Raw genomic sequence first — 19,503 nt, forward strand, 5'->3', positions numbered from 1 at the left:
CGCAGAATTTGAGTTTAAAATCTGGTTGTTTAGCAAAGACTTTATTTTCAAGCACCTAGCATGTGTTAGTAAGTGTTTCACAGAGATAAATAGTTCCTTTTAAAGCAATGCTGTTGCTGGCTGGCTGGAATCCAGCCTGTGATCCGACATTAAAGCTTTTTTTTTTTGGTGTTTAAACCGCTACGTTACTGCGGTGGCTAGAAATGGTAGTTCTGATCCCTAATCTCCTGCTGATCTGCTGATAACAAGGCCTGGCTCAGGTTAACTCCCCAGTTCGGTCTTTACGCCTGCGCTGAGTTTCACCACAGGCAGGAGCATTGGTCACCCGCATAATTGCCTCAATGCCTGATGTTTTCAGGATCGAATACTAAAAGATAGGCCAAGGGCACCTCAGTTCAACATTTAGGCTTAACGTCTGCCTTAAACTCTGCATTTTGTTTTCCTTACTGCGCGAATCAAGGTGTTTGGAGGTGGAAGCGAAGCCGCTGGAACGTGGGCTCTAGCGCACAGGCCGAGTGAGAAAGGCTTGGCTTAAATGTGGATTTCTGATGCTTAACTTTGAACGTCAGCCCGTGGAGCAACATGAAATGCGTCCAACAGTTGTTGTGCAGATCGAGTGACGGTCTTGACGTACTGGAGGGGCTGGGTGAGGTTGATACCTCAAAATGTCTGTTATGCCGGACACTATAGCGACGAATATGAAGTGTTAAGCCCTATATAGCAAAGATGAGCTCTGCACCTTGAGAGGAGGTGCAGACAGCTAGCTGTCATGTATATATGTGTGTGTATCTATTTATATGCATGGATAGAGCAAAACAAGTATGTAAGAGCTATTATATGCTAAGCTCTCTTCCATAGGGCCGCATTTAGTCCAGGCTTACACAGTTGTTGCTGCAGCGATGTGTTTGGAAGGGCAGAGCTAATAGATGGAAGATCTTTAATATACAGGGACACTCCTATTGAGTAAAACCCAGCATTTCTGAGCAAGGTGACCTTGACTTGGCTGCTGACTCAGGAAACCAGCGCTGCGGTGGCAGGAGATGCTGATGGGTGCAGGGAAGGCTCAATCAGACGCCAACAGAAGGTAAAACGCAGGTTGGGTTGGTGGAGTTTTAACAACAAGTGTTGTTAGGCTTGACCTATAAAACTCTGGGTGCTCTCCCAGACTTGTATGTATTGAATATATACCTGGGATGTGTGTATCTATATGTTTTTTAAAAAGCTCTAAGGTAAGTATGGCATACTGGGCTTTTTTTACCTGGCTCTGAGCAACACAGTGATTTGCTGGTAGAGCAAGCGACAGCTCAGCCGGCCCTTACAGGCGCAATGAAGGACTTGTGTGATGTTTTACAGGCCGTTCTCATCAAACTCTTCATTTTCAGAAACCCTTTCAAAATTGTACAGTCCAAGGAAGGCGCACATGAGAACACCGTGGTGTTTATACCCACCTTTCGGAAAACACACACCTAGAAAGGCAGCTGAAACTGCGGTTATTTGTACATGTGTCTGTAAAGCCAAACAGCTCAGGTTTATGATACAAGGACAGGTAATAGACTGATTCTTCTTTTGTTCTTTCACCGCTTCTCCTGCTTCAGTAGAGAAAAGCCACATATCGACCTTCTCCCGCAAACCCGTGTTCTGAGCCACCAATAAAGGAGGAAACTGTTTTTTTTCCCCAATCTAATTTGAAACATGATGACTGGACCATTCTTAAACAGCTTCCAACTTAACAATAAAGAAACTTCACAGAGTGCTTGGCAGGAGCCTCTGTACATAATTTAGATCATAATCAGATGCATTAACACATTTTATATGGATCTCATGGGGGCCAAGAAGACGAGGTGTGCTGGGTAATTTCTTTCCAGATTTCTTTACCTGATTGTTTATTACTCTTGGGGACTTCATTTGTGATCCAAATGTCACCGGCAGAATCCTGCTGCTTCGTGTGCCTGCATTTAGAGTAGCTAGTGCAAGGCTTCAAATAACCTAATTGGCGTGTTATCGTCAGTCTTTCCATCTGTGCGTGTCGAAGGGAGGATGGAGGGGACGCGGGGAGGCGAGAGGAACAAAAGAAGGACCCAGTTCAGCAAATTGTGGAGCTTCCCCTGTGCCTGCAGCTCGGCGGGGAAGGTACCGAGAGCACAATCATGAGCTCGGCTTCCAGAGGGCACAGGGCAGCGCCCCCTCCCCACCTTTTCATTCCAGCTGTTAAACATAAGCAGCTCTAATGTTGTAAAGCTGCTCTGTGCAAAGAAACGATCGCAGGCCATTCGCATTGCTCTAGTGTTTTGCCATGAATGCGCCCGTACCAAAAGCATCCTTGTTGTGAAATCTCTCCTTTGACAGAAAATTTTGTTGCTGCTTTGATAAATGTTGTTTTGGATTTCTTACAAACCAGCAGAGCGGAATCATCCCCTCAAAAGGTGGGAAGTGAAGTTCCCTGTCATGTCAGCGTCTCCTTTAGTCGTGCTGAAGTGATAACCCTTCCCATGTGTTTCACAGGTATTTATTTGTTGTTAAATGCTGTGGACCAGTGTAACATCAGGATTTCCAGGCTCTGCTCCGAGATGCACAGCGCAGGGTCAGGAGCCTGGTCACTGGTGCACAAGGGGACACTCCTGGGCATAGGGACTTGGTGTCACCCACCCAACGGTGGCTTTGGCTGGCTGCCATTGACCCACACAATCCCTGGCCGGGGTCCAAAAGTTGGTACAACCAGGAATCGGTGTTAAGGAAGGTGAGAAAGTTTAAGAGCATGAAAGTGGCTGGATTAGACCTGCTGGACTTGGGGCCAGAGGACAAGGAGATGTCCTGGTGCAGCCTTGGGGTCACAGCAGCTGAACCAAAACCACAGAGCCCCATTTTCCAGTGATAATGATTCTGAAAACCAGCCCTGGCTGGAAAGCCGCGGTGTTTTACTGGCACGCAGTGAAAGCGTGCTGCAACACTCTGCCTTGGGTGCTGTGCACAACCCGCAGCCAAATTGCCAATTAAAAACCTCGTGACCAAAACAGGTTTGAGTGCAGAAAGATCCTTTGGAGGCCAGAAAAGCAGCACTCATTTCCGTTTGCCTCTTTTTTTTCTTTCCCTCTTTGATGATTGTTTATCAACAACTTTCTCCCAGGTGATGATGCAACAGCATCCCCGATTAGCTGAGCTCGTAAAGTGACTATTACGACAGAGTGTAATGATGATGAAGAAATGAGTATCATTAAAAATCGGGGGTGATTGAGTTGTTGACTTTCCATTTCACGTACTGAGCGAGTCCCCGTGTCTCACCCCGTCACACCGGTGCGTTGTGCTGTCGAAATATCGATGGCGAGAAAAGAGAATGTGAGGAGCCAACTCACCCAGCGCCTCTCCCACAAACACCTGCCTTTTCCAGCTGAGTGCTGAGGAATGACATTACTGCAGGGTATCTTGCCCTAAGGTATGAAAGTTACGGTTGTTGGGCTCTCCTGAACACTTTCCCCTCCATCTCCTGTTTATCTTGACTCATCAGAGCAGGCTGATGCGGGCTCCGAAGGGTTTGTGCAAGCACAACACACAGCGTACACAAGAGGGAGAAAGCATCCCCAGTCCCTCCGCTGTTTATAGCCAGTTCACGAGCAGTTTCTTTGCTTCCAGTGCCCAAATTACCAGCTGTGACCGATGTGTTCTCCTTAAGTCAGCGACACGTACAGCAACCGACTTGTCTGGATGAGCGCGGGGGGTTATCGGTTCAGCCAAGCGAGCAGCACCGCTCTGCTCGCCCCCGGGTTGGCTGGGGCAGGGACACGCTTGGTGGGACCATGTAAGGGTTCTGAGCCTGCTGGGGCCATGAAGGAACATCAGAATTCCGTTTTCTATCTGCTTAAGATCTGCTTGGGCTGGACTTTGGAATTGTTGACGCTCAACTTGTCTTTGTACTGAGACATTGTGACTATTCAAACAGTCGCTCAGCTGAAACTATTGGATTGCATCTCGCTAAAGCATTATTTGATTTGCCATGCTGTGTTTTCTCTGAAGATAACAGCTTGCTTTAGCATTTCATCTAAAGGTAGCACGAAAGAAGCTGCCATCGGAGGGGATGCGCTGCTGCCTTCTGTGAATTAGAGGCACTGTGGTTTATCTTCATGGCGTAGAACCCATCCAGCTTTCACCTGCCTTCTTTACATCCCACACAGATTGCTGAGCTGGGTAAGAATTCTGTTTGCTGAAGACCAGGTGCTGTTTTCTGTGTGTAGTTTGGGTGGCCCCTTGTAGCTCAAGCCTCATATCTGGAAAAAAATAGTTTAAAAAGTGGTAAAATTCTTCCAGTGATCTTGTCCAGGTGGTTCTATGCTGAAATGTGTTGCTTTTCTGCTGTGTGGTTTCTTGTGTGGCCTAGCAGGTCCTTCTCACCAGTGGGGAGAAGAGCAGAACTGTTGCTGAGGGGGAGCTGTGGAATTCAGGGTCTCTTTTGCCTAATTCCAGGTGAATATACTCTGTCATTTGGGGGATGCTGTTCAGGTGGCCCAGGAAAGGCATGAACATAAATAATGTGGAATGGGAAAGATAAAACACTTAAACTCTTCCGCCACCATCCCTGGAGGTGTTTAAAAGGTATTTAGATGAGGTTCTTAGGGGCATGGTTTAGTGCTAGAGTTGGTTGGGTTACAGTTGGACTCAATGCTGAGCGTTTCTTCCAACTGGAATGATTCCATGATAGTTGGGAATGGGAAGAAAGTGGGTTTTTTCTGTATCAGGCAGTAGGACGCTGACTGTTGTGCACGTGTGTGGTTGCCCTCCACTGGTTGATATTAGAATGTCGTCTCTATATCAGAGACCTTTTTTTAGGCCAAGATCAGTGCGTTTCCTCAGATTGCCTTTGAAAAGAGGAGCATTTTAGGTGCAGAGATGGATTATTGAGGACTGGTTGGTTGCAGCTGCTCACTCTTCATTTGCAAAGCCACCCAGGCCAAGAGGCGCCTTCTGAACTGGTGGAGCAGGAGGAGTTTTCCAGTCCTGGTCTGTTCGGTGGCGTAGGCTCGAGTTGTGCATCAGGCTGAGAATTATGCAACGGCCTTAATTACAAAATCGTTTGCTGACCTTCGGTTTTATGAGAATGATCTAAAAGTGAGTTTATCAGCACTTAAATGGCTGTTGCAGCAGAGAAGCAAAGGCTCGGAGGATTTAAGGAAACTGCATCTAGCACTTGTGATTTCCACTCCGGTGTGTTATCCTGTGTCCTTGGCTGCTGATATTCGCTAGGTCGGTAATTCTGGTCAGCAAAACCAGTGATTTTTTTCACTTGGGGATTTTATTTTTCTTCTGGACCGGGACCAGCAGAATCAGGAAGGTATCTGTGCGACTTACAAGGTCACATTGAGGATGAAAACTTTGCTCTGCACTTTGAAACCCTTTCAAAATGTGTATCTAGGAACTATAGATTTTTGCTTTCTTATGGATTTTGGCAAGAACAGCTGTTAGAGTAAGGTGAAAGGAAAACCCGAGAGGAGCTTTCAGTTTTGGTGAAACTCAATAGTTGCATTTTCCAGTAAGAACAGAAGTCATTTTTTGAAAATAAATCTAAAACCTGGTGACACCCAGAACTCAAAGGCAGCATCTGATCCGTTCTTCTTCCATCCCACTAAAGCAACCGGAATGGATTCAGTCTGAGATGCACACACCTTGTGTATCCCTCTGTGTGTTGGACACATGAAAGGACTTGGGGAAATGTTGACGTAGTGGTTGAGCAAGAGAGATGGGGGCAGAGGAATCCTTAAAAGGGTGGATCTTAAAACACCTTTTAATGTCAGCCCAGCCCATTTAATCTCAGTGTTGTTCTCATGAATGCTTTATCACCTCCTACAGGTATTAAGTCTTATGACACCACTAAAGGACCTCAAATTTTAATGTGAAATTGGTATATGTCTTAACTGAACAGATATATTCCTCTATCAAGATGTAAACGTCAGAGAGGAGGAAGCACAGTGTGCTGAGAGACCTCCTAGTGTCGCCGTGTCATCCATTCAATGAAGAGCTTACAAAGAGTTCCTTTTATTATACAGTTACAGCTTTATCTAGTTAAGATATTTCTAGGACAGATTTTCACCTTCTGTTTTGCATCTTTGAATCACAGAACAAATCAGGTTGGAAGGGACCTCTGAGGTCTCTAAGCCAACGTCCTGCTCAGAGTAGAGATAACTGCAGAGGTAGATGAGGCTGTTCAGGGCTTTGTCCTGTTGAGGTTTGACCATCACTGGGGTGCAGGATCTGCCACTTCTCTGGGCTCCTGTTCCAGTCATTTGTTTTCCTCCTGTATAGCCAGTCACAGGAGATGACATCAGCAACCTTGCCGATGTCAAGGTAACCGACGTCAACTGCCAAACCAGTGACTCTTTCCAGGAGACAATCAGATCAGTCAGTTTGCCCACATTACCTGTGTGGTGTCCCCAGTCACCCTCTTGCCCTTCATGGCCATGGGAATGGCTTCCAGGAAGGTTCACAGAATCCCAGCCTGGTTGGGTTGGAGTGACCTCTGGAGATCCCCCAGTCCAACCCAGCTGCTCACACAGGGTCACAGAGCAGATCACACAGGTGGGTCCAGGGGGTTTGAATGTCTCAGAGCAGGAGACTCCACACCCGCTCTGGGCAGCCTGGGCCAGGCTCTGGCACCTCCCAGCAAACAGGGTTCTGCTCATGTTCACATGGAGCCTCCTGTGTTTCAGTCTGTGCCCGTTGCCCCTCACCCTGGCATTGGGCACCACTGAACACAGTCTGGTCCATCCTCTGACACCCACCCTGACATATTGATCCATTGATCACATCCCTCTCAGCTTCTCTTCTCCAGCTCAACAGCCCCAGCTCTCTCAGTCTCCTCATCACAAAGATGCTCCAGACCCCTCAGCATCTTTGTGTCCCTCAGCTGGACTCCCTCCAGTAATTCCTTGTCCTTCTTCACCTGGGGAGCCCAGAACTGGACCCACAACTGCAGATGGGGCCTCCCCAGGGCAGAGCAGAGGGGGAGGAACAACCTCCCTCCACCTGCTGCTCACACTCTTCCTCATGCACCCCAGGTCCCATTGGCCTCTTGGCCACAGGGCACATTGGTGACTCACGGTCACCCTGTTGTCCCCGAGAACTCCCAGGTCCTTCTCTGCAGAGCTGCTTTCCAGCAGCTCAACCCCAACCTGTACTGGTGCCGGGGGTTGTTCCTCCCCAGGGGCAGGACCCTGCACTTGCCCTTGGTGAACTTCATCAGGTTCTCCTCTGCCCAGCCCTCCGGGCCAGTCATCCGTCCGTCCATCCATCCATCCATCCGTCAGCCTTTCCAGTTGTGTTGTCGTTCTCTTTATTCCTGCCTCCAAGGTATGAATACTCCCAAGAGCGAGTTCGTGTTGTCAAAGTTAATGCTTGGAAACTTACTGCAGATAACCTTGGCTTCGTCTCGTCTTGGCTGCTCGCGAGTTTTCATTGCCTGAGCTAATAAAGCCTTTACATTCGCTTAGAGACACTTAAAGTTGTTAGTGTTTAAATAAAGGGATTAATTTCAGGCGTCCTGCTGCTAAACTTGTACTTTTGAATTTTAAAAAAGTGCGTGTTCCCTGCGAGGTGCGAACAGGCTCTGAAAACTGGGTAACTTTTATCAGCTAAATGGGCTGTGACTCCTTGTGAGGAGCCACCGAAGTCTTCGGCATTGATTTACGCTTGCCAGGCAAAGGAAACAATTACGTTGGCTCCGTCAAGAATAAATAGAGGCGGCATGAATATAGGAAAATGCGTCAGGAACACTTGCCCTTTCAACCTACTCCTGCTGTTGATTTTATTGATGATTGAGTCAGTATTTTCACATTTTCATGCCTTGTTTTCCCTGCCTATAAATTACTTGCATTTTCCTTTTGGGTTATTGAGGACTGCTTGGCCATCATATATAAAATGCTGTCAAGGTAGGGTGCCAAGTGAATACAAACGATTTCATTTTTAGTGCCTTTGGAAATCTTGGACTTTTTGTTCTCCCTTTTATCTGTCTCTTTCTTTTTAATCACATAAAATGGAAATAAACCCAATCACAGCTGTTGCTGGAGAAGAATCATTAGGCCCATCCAGCTGGCTCTCTCGGGGCCAGTGCGGGATTGTTCCCTGCGCTGCTTTTCTAAAGTATCTCGTCTCCTTTAGTTTTGTGTGTGTGCAGAGTGATGAGCGTCTTTCACTTCTCTCAGCTCCCTCCATCGATCCAAATGGGAAGGGCTATTTTTAGGTGGCTGTAAGTAAATGGACATCAGGCACCGAAGAAATGGAACTGGGTTATTTTTGGAAACCCATCAGCAGCCGCTCTGGTCCTGCTGCAAGTTTTGGCTTCAGTTGGGCTGTCTCAGGTTGTAGGATCAGTTCCCGAGGTTGTGAACCCGGTTCCTTGGGTGTGATTTTCAGTCCAGATCTGGAATGAGCAGCTGCTGGAGATTATCGTGGTGGCATCAGTTGATGGGAATGAATTCCCCCTAAACCAGCCTGGCTTGGAGGGATCCGGGGTGCTGATGGAGCCGGAGATTTGGGGGCAGAGGATGAGGTCAGTTTAGGGACAATGTGTAAAATACACCTCAAGTGGAGACAAGCCCGTGGACCCGACCTCAGGATTTGAGCCCTGGATGAACATGTGGAAGACTCGGCATCTGTCGGTGGCCGCTCAGCAGGTAATTCGTTTGGATTTATTCTGCTTCAGTGGGCTGCAGAAAGAAGAGATTTTCTTGGTTTTGCGCTGTGTTTTCCATAAGCATTTTGGGACCGTTTCTGCCTCTCGCTGAATTTGCGCGCGGAGCCTTTAGACCCTCCAGTTACTCGCCGTGAACGTGCAGGTTGGCGTCCACGGGGGCAATGGCTGAATCTTGACACCATTGCTGGTTGGAGAGCTTGAAACGCAGAAAACATTGTGTGTGTGCTTTACCTGCACGTTATCTTCTTTCTCTAAGACCCAAATCTAATTTTAAAGGTCAGAACATGCTCTCACCTGGGTGTTCCAGGCCTTTTATAGCACGGTTGAAGGCCATTACCTAAAATTAACTTGCTGCTTGGGGAAAGCTGATATTAGCTCTGTATTAGGACTCATTTCAAAGCTCTTGATGATCATTTACTTGATGGGCTCCTATTGAAACTGGTGGGTACAAGGTAGAAAACGGAAGACAAAATAGCACCTGGTACTGGTTCCTCACCGAGAAGAAAAATCAAGTGGTTTTTTTGGCAGAATTCCTCTTCTTCTCGGGTGGTTTGTGGTATAGTTTTATTTCATTTTGTTTTAAAGGATCTCTGGTGAAGCTTTCCTAGGCAGGCCAGTGGTCTGACTGCCTTTAGAGTCGCACTTATTGTTATTTTCCTCCCGCTTCCTGATGATCCAGATGTTCCAGGGAGCGCTGGGAAGGGGAACACATGATTCTGAAGCAGGCTTACCTTGTAAAGCACAGCCAGATCCCCTAAGCAACAGCACTGACACGTTAAAATGAATCTGCTGTTGAGTAATATAGAATGACATATTGAGAGCAATTAAAAAAATAAAGGAGACTCGGCACAAATTTGGGAAATGAGTGGAATGGAAGGAGGTTGGATAAAAGAGAGGAAGGGCTGGTCCAGAAAAGGAGCGTGCTGGAGAACCAGGGTGTCCGTCAGGAAGGATGAGATGATAGCAAAAGCGCACGTTTCTGCTGAAATTGTCCCCTTGGCAGTAGGATCCCTGTATTTTGAGTGCTCTGCCAAGGCTGATGCTCGCAAGGATGGAAAGGATTCGTGCTGCTCAGTTGAGAGAGGGGCACGTGGTGGGATTAGAGAAGGTGAGGCTGCAGTTCTTGTACCGGTGTCTTTCTTACTCTTGTCCCTCCTGTTCCATAGTGATGAGAGTCCTGTGGTACCCGTCACCGCAGAGCGGGGTGATGCTGCAGAACAGGGCACAGACCGAATTAGGAGGGTTTATATCTGAAGCTGGTGAAAGGAAATCCCTTGCGGAGCTGAGCTGTGGAACTCGCTGCTGCCAAAAGCTACAAAACCAAGAGCCTGATGTGCTTTTCCTTTTTTTTCATTTTCGAACTTTGTACAGATGAGAATGTACATGACCAATTGCTTCAAGAAATTATTTTGGTGGCCAGCTTCTGTTTTTCAAGGGCCTACACAACCCCTATTTGTTAGTGGTTAGCGAAAAATTGTTCTGAATAAGCTGTTCTGCCGCTATGACTAACGAGTGGTTTTGCACCAAAGTGGCTGGAAATGAGCACTCAGGAGCAAGGGGTCGAAGTGGATGGATCATTGGTTTGATCTAATATACCGTCCTCCTGCTTTTTTATTATTTTTATTGGATTCTGTACAGTGGGTCAAACTGAGTTGTGAATTTTGTGCCTGTCTTATTGACTTCATTCCAAGCCGATGCCTTCATGTCCATCTGCGCGGCACGTTTGTGGTGGAGTTCACAGAATTACAGGATGTCAGGGGTTGGAAGGGACCCGGAAAGCTCATCCAGTGCAATCCCCCCATGGAGCAGGAACACCCAGATGAGGTTACACAGGAAGGTGTCCAGGCGGGTTGGAATGTCTGCACAGAAGGAGACTCCACAACCCCCCTGGGCAGCCTGGGCCAGTGTTCTAATACCCTCACCCCAAACAAGTTGCTTCTCATCTTTAAATGGAACCTCCTGTGTTCCAGTTTGCACCCATTGCCCCTTGTCCTGTCCCTGGTTGTCACCAGAAGAGCCTGGCTCCATCCTCCTGACACTCCCCCTTTCCATCTTGATCCCCAGGAATGAGTCCCCCCTCAGTCTCCTCTTGTCCAGCTCCAGAGCCCCAGCTCCCTCAGCCTTTCCTCCCACGGGAGATGCTCCACTCCCTTCAGCATCTTGGTGGCTGCGCTGGACTCTCTGCAGCAGTTCCCTGTCCTGCTGGAACTGAGGGGCCACAGCTGGACACAATATTCCAGGTGTGGTCTCCCCAGGGCAGAGCAGAGGGGCAGGAGAACCTCTCTGACCTACTGACCACCACCTTCTAATCCACCCCAGGTACCATTGGCTTCCTGGCCACAAGGGCCCAGTGCTGGCTCATGGTCACCCTGCTGTCCCCAGGACCCCCAGGTCCCTTTCCCCTACACTGCTCTCCAACAGGTCATTCCCAACTCATACTGGAACCTGGGGTTGTTCCTGCCCAGATATAAGTTGGTGGCTGTGTCATCGAGCCCTTTAAAGTGTCTGTTCCCTGGGCTCTGGGAATATCTCCCCTTTTCTTGGCTGAGCATCAGGTATTTTCCCTGGTCGTGAGCAGCTTTTGTCCAGTGAATGCCCACAGTTAACTCAGGCACTACCCACACCGTTATGTTATTAAGCATAAAAGGGAGATGGCTGTGCCATCCCTTGCAATATTTTTGTGCAATCTGAGCTGTTTGTGGCTCAGGCCACTGAGACGTTAGTGAGATGGAAAGCATGAGAGATAGGAGGCCTTGTTCTTCTGTCCACAAGAACCGATGCAAACGGCCAGAAAAGATGTTTGCGACCTCCTTGTCCATGAGGACTTCTCGCCATCTGTTCTGCAAACGCTCCCTGAAGCTGGTGCGAGTTGGAAATGGGCTGATCTTTGGGATGATGGTTTGGAGACAGCAGCTTGTGCTGGAGGAGGTTATTTCATCTGGCAGAGTGTCCCCCTGCCTGTTCCTGAGCTGCTCTGAGGACGTTTGACCGCACTTCCCCAGCAAAAATAGCTGTTGTGCATTGGAGATTTCTGCCTGGAGTATTTTTAAGTCTGCTCTATCCAGGCCAAAGTACTTTCAGCCTTCCCAAATGTACCCGTTCTGCTAATATTTGGATTCTCTTCACCTTCTGCTGTGAAGGGGCAGGTGGGACAGCGTGTGGTGAGGATGATTTGGGTGATCTCCGACGTGCACAGGGTATCCACAACATCCAAAGCACACCGTTTCTCTGGGAATTGGATTTTGTCAGGGAACGTTAACTGTTGGAAGCCCTGCCAGCTGTGAAGATCCGTCCGGCTGCCGATCCAGGGAAGCTGTTAAGCCATTAACTTTGCAAAAACTTGGCTGGTTTAAGCTGCTCAGCGCTAAAACCAGTCTCGCCACTCGTCGCTAAAGCTTTTGGACGCTACATGATTACATCAGGCAGATTGCCTCAAAGCCACAAGGTATTTAGCTGGCCCGCCTGTTCGATACCAGTTAATAAGGGTTTCTTTAAAAAGACACTACTGCTGAGCATTACACGCTCTTTAATGTTGTTAGAGTGTTCTAATAAAATGGGACTTTGGCATCCAGTCTTATCTGGTTACTGTTCCAATGACTTTTGAACTCGTCAGCTGTTTTCACTGAAATTAGAAGGATAGAGCTCACCAAAGGATTAACTCCCTATAAATGTCCTGAAAATAGGAAAGTGAGGGTGTTTATGAGCTACCGGAGAGCCCCGAAGAACATTAAAGGCATCAAACAGTAAGAATTCAGACTTCATTTATGCCGTTGTTCCCAGAAGTACCTGGTGGGGCTATGTTCAGTTCTGAGCATCACAGGGGCCATTATTAACAATAACCATTCCAGCTGTTTTTTCCAGCGAGCGAGCAGGACACCATGAGGCTCGGGAGAGCAGCTGGGAAGCGCCCTCAGACCAGGCCGCACGCTGGACAGGTTTTTGGTTTCAGAGACAGAGGATTTAAGGGAAGAGAAAACAACAAAAGAGCCAAAAGACAACTCACAGTCACGCTTTGGTGCCTTGGCCTGGCAGGCAGTGCCGACGCTAAAAGCTCTATTAGTGGGTTTCAATTTACTCAGGCTGAATCCTTCCCTGAGGATTTCTCGTGTTCGGCGGAATTACAGGGTTTGGCGCGATAATGTTTTTCCTCTTTATTCCTCCCTTCTCGGTGCGAGGAGGCAAAACGGCAGCGAAGCTTTGAAGAGGCAGGAGAGCGCTCCAGGGCTCTGTTGGACCAGGAGATGTTGGGGCACAGTAAGATGTGGTCTAAGGAGATGAGAGATGCTCGCAGGCTTTGGAAATAATAAATGTCAATAGAGGAAACCGGTGCAGGGATCTGCCCTCAGATTACTGGTTTCTAGCTGACTTTTCTGCGAAGAAGGAGGATGAAGGTGGGTCACAGGGATGTGTGAAGGAGATGGATGAATTAAACCAATGGGTTGACGATGCTCATCTGCGGAGGGTGCAGAAGACACAGTGGGGTGGTGGGAGAGTGGGACAGGAGAGACCCCAGGGGAAGGTGAGATTCGGGCAGCGAAGTGGTGAGAAAGGGGCGAAGCAAATGATCTTGGCAGCTGCGTTTTGCGCAGCGACTCCTGGATCCTGCAGCTGTTCATTAGAAATTCTGTTTATGCCACAGGGAGTTTTAGAGTCTCTGAAGCTGACACAGTTTTAATAGACAAAGACGTTTTGAGCAGCACATCTGCTCCGGGATGCTGAGGAACAGGCTCCATGCGGCAGCGCCATTGGTTGAAGCGTTTCATCCTGCTTTTTTTATTTTAAGACCTCTTTTTTAACCTAAAAAGTAATTTTTCAGGTCAAAAGAAGTGCTGGGTTTGCTCATTAAGTTTGCATCCATTGAACAGTCCTGCCGTACTCTTCCTCATATCCCCAAGTTCCCAACCCTGAGACTTGGCAGAATTACCTTTTACTTTGAAGGATCCCAAAGTGTATTCCACAACAGTGGCCACCATGGAGGCGTGAAGTGGCGGTTCGGTAAGAAATACAGAATCACAGAATGGACTGGGTTGGAAAAGACCTCAGAGACCATCCAGTCCAACCCTTGGTCCAACTCCAGTCCATTGACTAGATCATGGCACTAAGTGCCATGTCCAATCTCAGTTGAAAAACCTCCAGGGCCGCTGAGTCCAGCACCTCCCTGGGCAGCCATTCCAATGCCTGACCACTCTCTCTGCACAGAATTGCTTTCTAATAGCCAGCCTCAATTTCCCCTGGCAGAGTTGAAGCCCATGGCCCCTTGTCCTATTGCTGATGCCTGGGAGAAGAGCCCAATCCCCACCTGGCTAGAACTGCCCTTCAGGTAGTTCTAGAGAGTGCTGAGCTCAGCTCTAAGCCTCCTCTTCTCCAGACTAAACAAGCCCAGCTCCCTCAGCCTCTCCCCATAGGGCTTGTGTTCAGGTCCCTTCCCCAGTCGTGTTGCTCTTCTCTGGACCCGCTCCAGCACTTCAATCTCTTTCCTGAGCTGAGGGGCCCAGAACTGAACACAACACTCCAGGTGTGGCCTCCCCAATGCAGAGCACAGGGGAAGGATCACTGCCCTGGTCCTGCTGACCACGCTGGTTTGGATACAGGACAGGACACCATTGGCCTTCTTGGCCACCTGGGCACACTGTTGGGTCATGTTGAGCTTCCTCTCAATTAGTACCCTCAGGTCCCTTTCTGCCTGATTGTGTAACAGCTGTGTAACATGTGAGAGTGCAAAAAAAGGTGTCAGTATGGGATAACAGTCATGGTTCGTGGAGTATCGTGGGTTCCTGGTGTCTCTTGAGCCCCAGGTGCATCCAAAACCAGAAGAGTCCAAACAAAATAATATGGAAATTGTAAATATGACAGGAATTTTATAAGACTAAGGAGTTTTGTTATTAACGGTTTTGGTGAGTTTTTTTCTCGTTAAGTTTCAGATATTAAGAAATGCTAAAAGGAATTATTTAAAACATTAAAATATTATTAGGAGTTGGACTTGATGATCCTTGTGGGTCACTTCCAATTCAGGGCATTCTATGATTATTAATATTATTATAAAAATAATTATTATTAAAAGTTAGCGAGTGGGTATATTTAATTCATCAATTTATTTCTAGGCTGACTCAGTCCAACCCTTAGCTTAACTGTTATAACCTGTGCCTTTCCAAAACCCATCTCATCTTGCTCGGTGATTGAGGCTACCTTATACAGGTGAGAAGTTAAGTCCTTCCTTCACGTCCAGCTTTGGCCAAGTTCCTTTGATCCCTCTTTCCCTGACCTCACTCTTAAGCCTTTGGTAAACAGAACGGTGTAATTTTGCCTTTCCTAACTAGTCCTGGATTACTCCATCTGTCCCCCCGTGTTTTCTGTATGTTTTTCTCCCTCCCCGTTAGGACAGGAGCGGTCTCTGTGCCGGACACACGTGCTGAGTGGAGTTTGGTGTCTCCCAATCTGCCTTTCCCAGGGACTGGCTGGTTTTAGTCTCCTGTGGCCACACAGCCTGAGACTGGGGTTGTCATTTCTGTTTCTTTACAATACCTTGCAAGCGAAGCCCCAGTGACAGAACAGCACACACCGTGTATCGAATTATCCAGCATTTCCAATCCGAGCAGTGACTTCGCTTTGTAGACATTCAATTATCGCGCATTCTGCTAGTGCTTATCTTCTATCATACACTCTTCTGCCTAATAACTTCGTTAAGCACACCCACGAGCTTCAGGCACCGTGTTTCATTCTTTCTGTGTATTTTGAAGTGTTGTGTTTTGCTGCTGCCACATCTGCGTGTCTGAACCTGTACAGTGCAAGTGTCCTGCGCAGCCTTTCATTCTCTGAACTGCAAACATCTGCTTTGTTAGGCCAGCTTGAGTCACCTCTTTGCTTTGAAAGTCTGTGGTAATTAGTTTTGATTTCTTTATTTCAGCCGTCATAACGTTGCTTTAGCTGATAGAGATCTTGCCTGAAAGGTCCGTCCCAGTGGCGCCTCTTGTTTTCAGGTGGGGACTTTCTCTGGCACAGCACTTACACCACCAGTGTTTTTACACCAAGGATGGTACAGACTGTATCGCTTCTGCCAGCATGTGGGTGACTTGTGCAGGAGGGAGATCTGTAGATACACGTAATGGTGTTCTCAGAGTGTTTTAAGGAGAGAATTACAGAGTCACAGAATAGTTTGGGTGGAAAAGGGACATTCAAAGCTCCCCCAGTTCCCCCCTGCCATGAGCAGGGACATCTGCACCAGCTCAGGGTGCTCAGAGCCCCGTCCAGCCTGGCCTGGGATGTCTCCAGGGATGGTTCATCCACCACCTCTCTGGCCAACCTGGGTCAGGCTCTCACCACCCTCTTGTAGAAGATTCTTCCTTATGTCTGGCCTGAATCTCCCTTCTTAGTTTAAAACCACCACCCCTTGTCCTATCGCATCAGGCCCTGCTCAAAAGTCTGCCCCCATCTTTCTCATTGGCCCCTTTCAAGTCTGGAAAGGGTCTCCCAGATCTTCTCTTCTCCAGCTGAACACCCCAACTCTCTCAGCCTGTCCCCAGCAGAGCTGTTCCAGCCTCGGGTCATTTCTGGGGCTCCTCTGGCCCCTCTCCAGCAGCTCCATGTGTGTCCTGTGCTGAGGACCCAGAGCTGGACCAGCACTGCAGGGGGTCTCACCAGAACGGAACAGAGGGGCAGGATCCCCCCCAAACCTGCGGCTCACGGGGCTGGGGGTGCAGCCCAGGACATGGGTGGTTTCTGGGCTGCCAGCGCGCATAGCCGGGTCATGGCCAATCTCTCAGCCCAGCACCCCAAGTTCTTCTCCTGCGGCTGCTCCCCATCCCTGCATCCCCAGCCTGGACCGATACCGGGGTTGCCCCGACCCAGGTGCAGGACCTTGCCCTTGGCCTTGTTGAACCTCATGATGTTCACGTGGCCCCACTGCTCCAGCTTGTGCAGGTTCCTCTGGGTGGATCCCGTCCCTCAGGTGTGTCACCTGCACCACTCAGCTTGGTGTCACCTGCAGACTTGCTGAGGGTGCACTCAATCCCACTGTCGATGTCATTGATGAAGGTATTGAGCAGTGCTGGTCCCAGTATGGACCTCTGAGGGACACCACTTGTTACTGGTGTCCATCCAGACATTGTGCTATTGACCGCTACTCTCTGGGTGCAACCATCCAACCTGTTCCTCGTTCACTGAGCAGTTCACCCATCAAACCCACTTCTCTCCAATTTAGAGGGCAGGATGTTGTGGGGGACCATGTCACTGGCCTTACAGACGTCCAGGTAGACGACATCCGTAGCCCTTCCTTTGTCCACTGATGAAGTCACTGCCAGGACTTCTCAAACATCATGGAGAGTGGCTTGGCAACTACATCAGCCAGTTCCCTCAGGACTCTGGGGTGCATCTTATGTCCCATGGACTTACGTATGTCCAGATCCCTCAGGTGGTCACAAACCTGATCTTCTCTAGGCCGTGCCCTGGGGAGGTTAAACAGATGGGGGTGAGAACGCCACATGTACGTGTTCACCACAGCTTGTTCCACCACTGAGCCAGGTCTTTAGAAAAGGTTTAGTAAGATGTGGTGTTGGTTTGAGGAGTGAAATTTACTCCTGGAGAAGTCAAGAAAGAAATAAGAGGAAAACATCGTGTGGTGCAACCCAGAAGGACCAGTAAAGCTGTGACTGTTTGTGTGGCGGGCAAGGAGGGAGCAGGACAATCATGAACCTTTCTCAGAGGCTAGAAAAGGCAGAATATCCTTAGGTATGTTTTTGCCTCATGACCCGGGTTTTGTTGGAGGTGTGTTTTCTCCAGAAGCAGTTATTGTGATTCCATCTCTGTGCAAAGTGCATTTCTAGTCCTGTATGTGGCCAAATCTTCATAAATATGCCTGGTCCAAAGCCTGCCCATGCAGAAGTGCTACCAGTATAGCCGTAGTCATGGGTCTTGGATGCTGTCACGGTTAAGGGGGGACAGCTTGTATATGAGCCCAGCAGAGATGATGACATGATGGTGCGTGGCACGGTGACATCTTTCTCCTAAAACTTCTGCAGATGGTGAAGATGCAGATTGATCAAGCCACTGCGTTCCTACTGTGTCGCACAGCAGCATTTAATGTCCCTCGCTTAACTGGGACTGTTGTGACTCATGTCTGGTAATAAGAGAGGGACTTTGGCCCGTAGGATGCTCTTTAGAGCTTGTCCAGAGCCCTGGCAATAGTTGTGTTTATGCATCTGAATTTCTAACTCGCTTCGTAATGAACTGTGTCGGATAAGAACTCGCCTGTTATATAAATATGGGCGATTACGGCGTGTCAGGTAATTTAGTTATTTGGTGTGATCGATTGGGCTGTCTGAGACGGAGCGGCCCCCGCTCGGCGTGGTGATGAAGCCATCTCCAAAAAGCGCAGAAGGCCGTCGCTTGCTAATGAGATGACATGCGGCTGCCCGCCCCCCGCATCAAAGGCTTTTCCGAGAGGAGGTGAAAAGCTGATGTTAGACACGGATATGAATGGGGAGCGGGTGGAAGAGCTAAACGAGGAGGAAAGGTACGTTAATTTGGCTGCGTAGTGCTGACAAACCTAATGTCACTGCACATTGCTGGGATGTAGCAGCTGGGGTTCCCCGGTTTCTTTAGGCTTTCCATGGATGGAAACCTCCCGGCGACTGGCTGCTGACCTGTCCCCTGCCTGCTGATGTCCCTGAGAAGCCACCTGTATGGTTTCATGCTTCATGGAGGCCCCTCAATGGAGATGCTCAGTCTCCAGAACCGCCTTATTCGCTGCAAACTTTCCAGAACACCCATAAAGACACATTATTTTCCATAGTGACCCACCCTGCTAAGTGAGATGCTGTTAAATATTGTGTGTGTTTCTCTGCTGTTCAGGAAACTTATCCAGCACAAAGAAAGTTGTAAATTTGTGCTTTATTATGACCTGAAGCATCTCGCAGAGAACAGTAGCCTGAATTCTACCACGTGCTTACTTGCTGCTGAGGAAATGGTCACGATGGTGTTTTAGGGAGATGAGAGAGGTTTGTATTTTTGCCTTTGGGAAAATAATGTGCCTGAGCTATCTAGGGCTGAAAACCACAAAGAAACGCCAAGGACTGGAGCAGCCTCCCCAAGTCAGCGTTTGGAAAGCCAGCCCTCTCCTCCTGCCTGGAGCTGACCTTTGCCAGCTTCTCTCGTACCACGTAAAGCGCCTGGGTCTGTGGTTTTACCTCAAGACAGTTCTTGGTCATTAATTGCTTCAAGGTAAAAGCAAAAACAACCTTCCCCTCCTCCCACACCTGACTCATCCCTTTTAGCGGTGAACGAAAGATCAGCCACCCGCCTACTCCTTGAGTAGCTTGTGCCGCCGCACACGGTGGAGCAAAGCGCCTGCTTCCTCGGTTTGCTTCCCATGTTCCAAAAACTCCTTATAAACGGGAGTGTGACGAGGAGGACAACATCAGCTGCTGTGTGCTTGTGCTGATTTACCAGGTTTCTTGTAAAATGCTGCCCTGTGGTCCCTTGCTCCAAGATTTGGAAGGGGGTGAACTTTGCATCCCGACTGCTTCGCTCTTTCACACCACAGAATGTAAAGGGATTCACTGGTAAGCTGGGTGTTTGTGCGGAGAAGTGCTTGTGGAAGAATAAATAAAACAATTGGGCTGGTTTATTATCAGGAAACAACACTAAATAATACATTTAAGAGCTAAAAGCTCTGTATGTAAAGTAGATTTGACAATGCGTTATGCAATAAGCAAGAAGACACCAGAGAAGGAATCCGCTAGAAAAAGGCAGACTGGGAAGACGGACGATCTTGCAGACAGGACAGTGAGATGTGGAGTGAACCCCAAGCTGGTGCAGGTTCTGGGGTGACCTTG

At 48.5% G+C, this 19,503-nt stretch overlaps 1 protein-coding gene across 6 annotated transcripts in view; it reads left to right on the top strand.

Annotated features, from left to right (window-relative positions):
- The window catches only part of EXTL3 (exostosin like glycosyltransferase 3), a 161,470-nt gene that overhangs the window by 98,692 nt on the left and 43,275 nt on the right, over window positions 1-19,503 (top strand). The gene's annotated exons all lie outside the window — the stretch shown is intronic.

The sequence above is a fragment of the Columba livia genome, chromosome 3 (assembly GCF_036013475.1).
Source record: "Columba livia isolate bColLiv1 breed racing homer chromosome 3, bColLiv1.pat.W.v2, whole genome shotgun sequence".
Classification (NCBI taxonomy): domain Eukaryota; kingdom Metazoa; phylum Chordata; class Aves; order Columbiformes; family Columbidae; genus Columba; species Columba livia.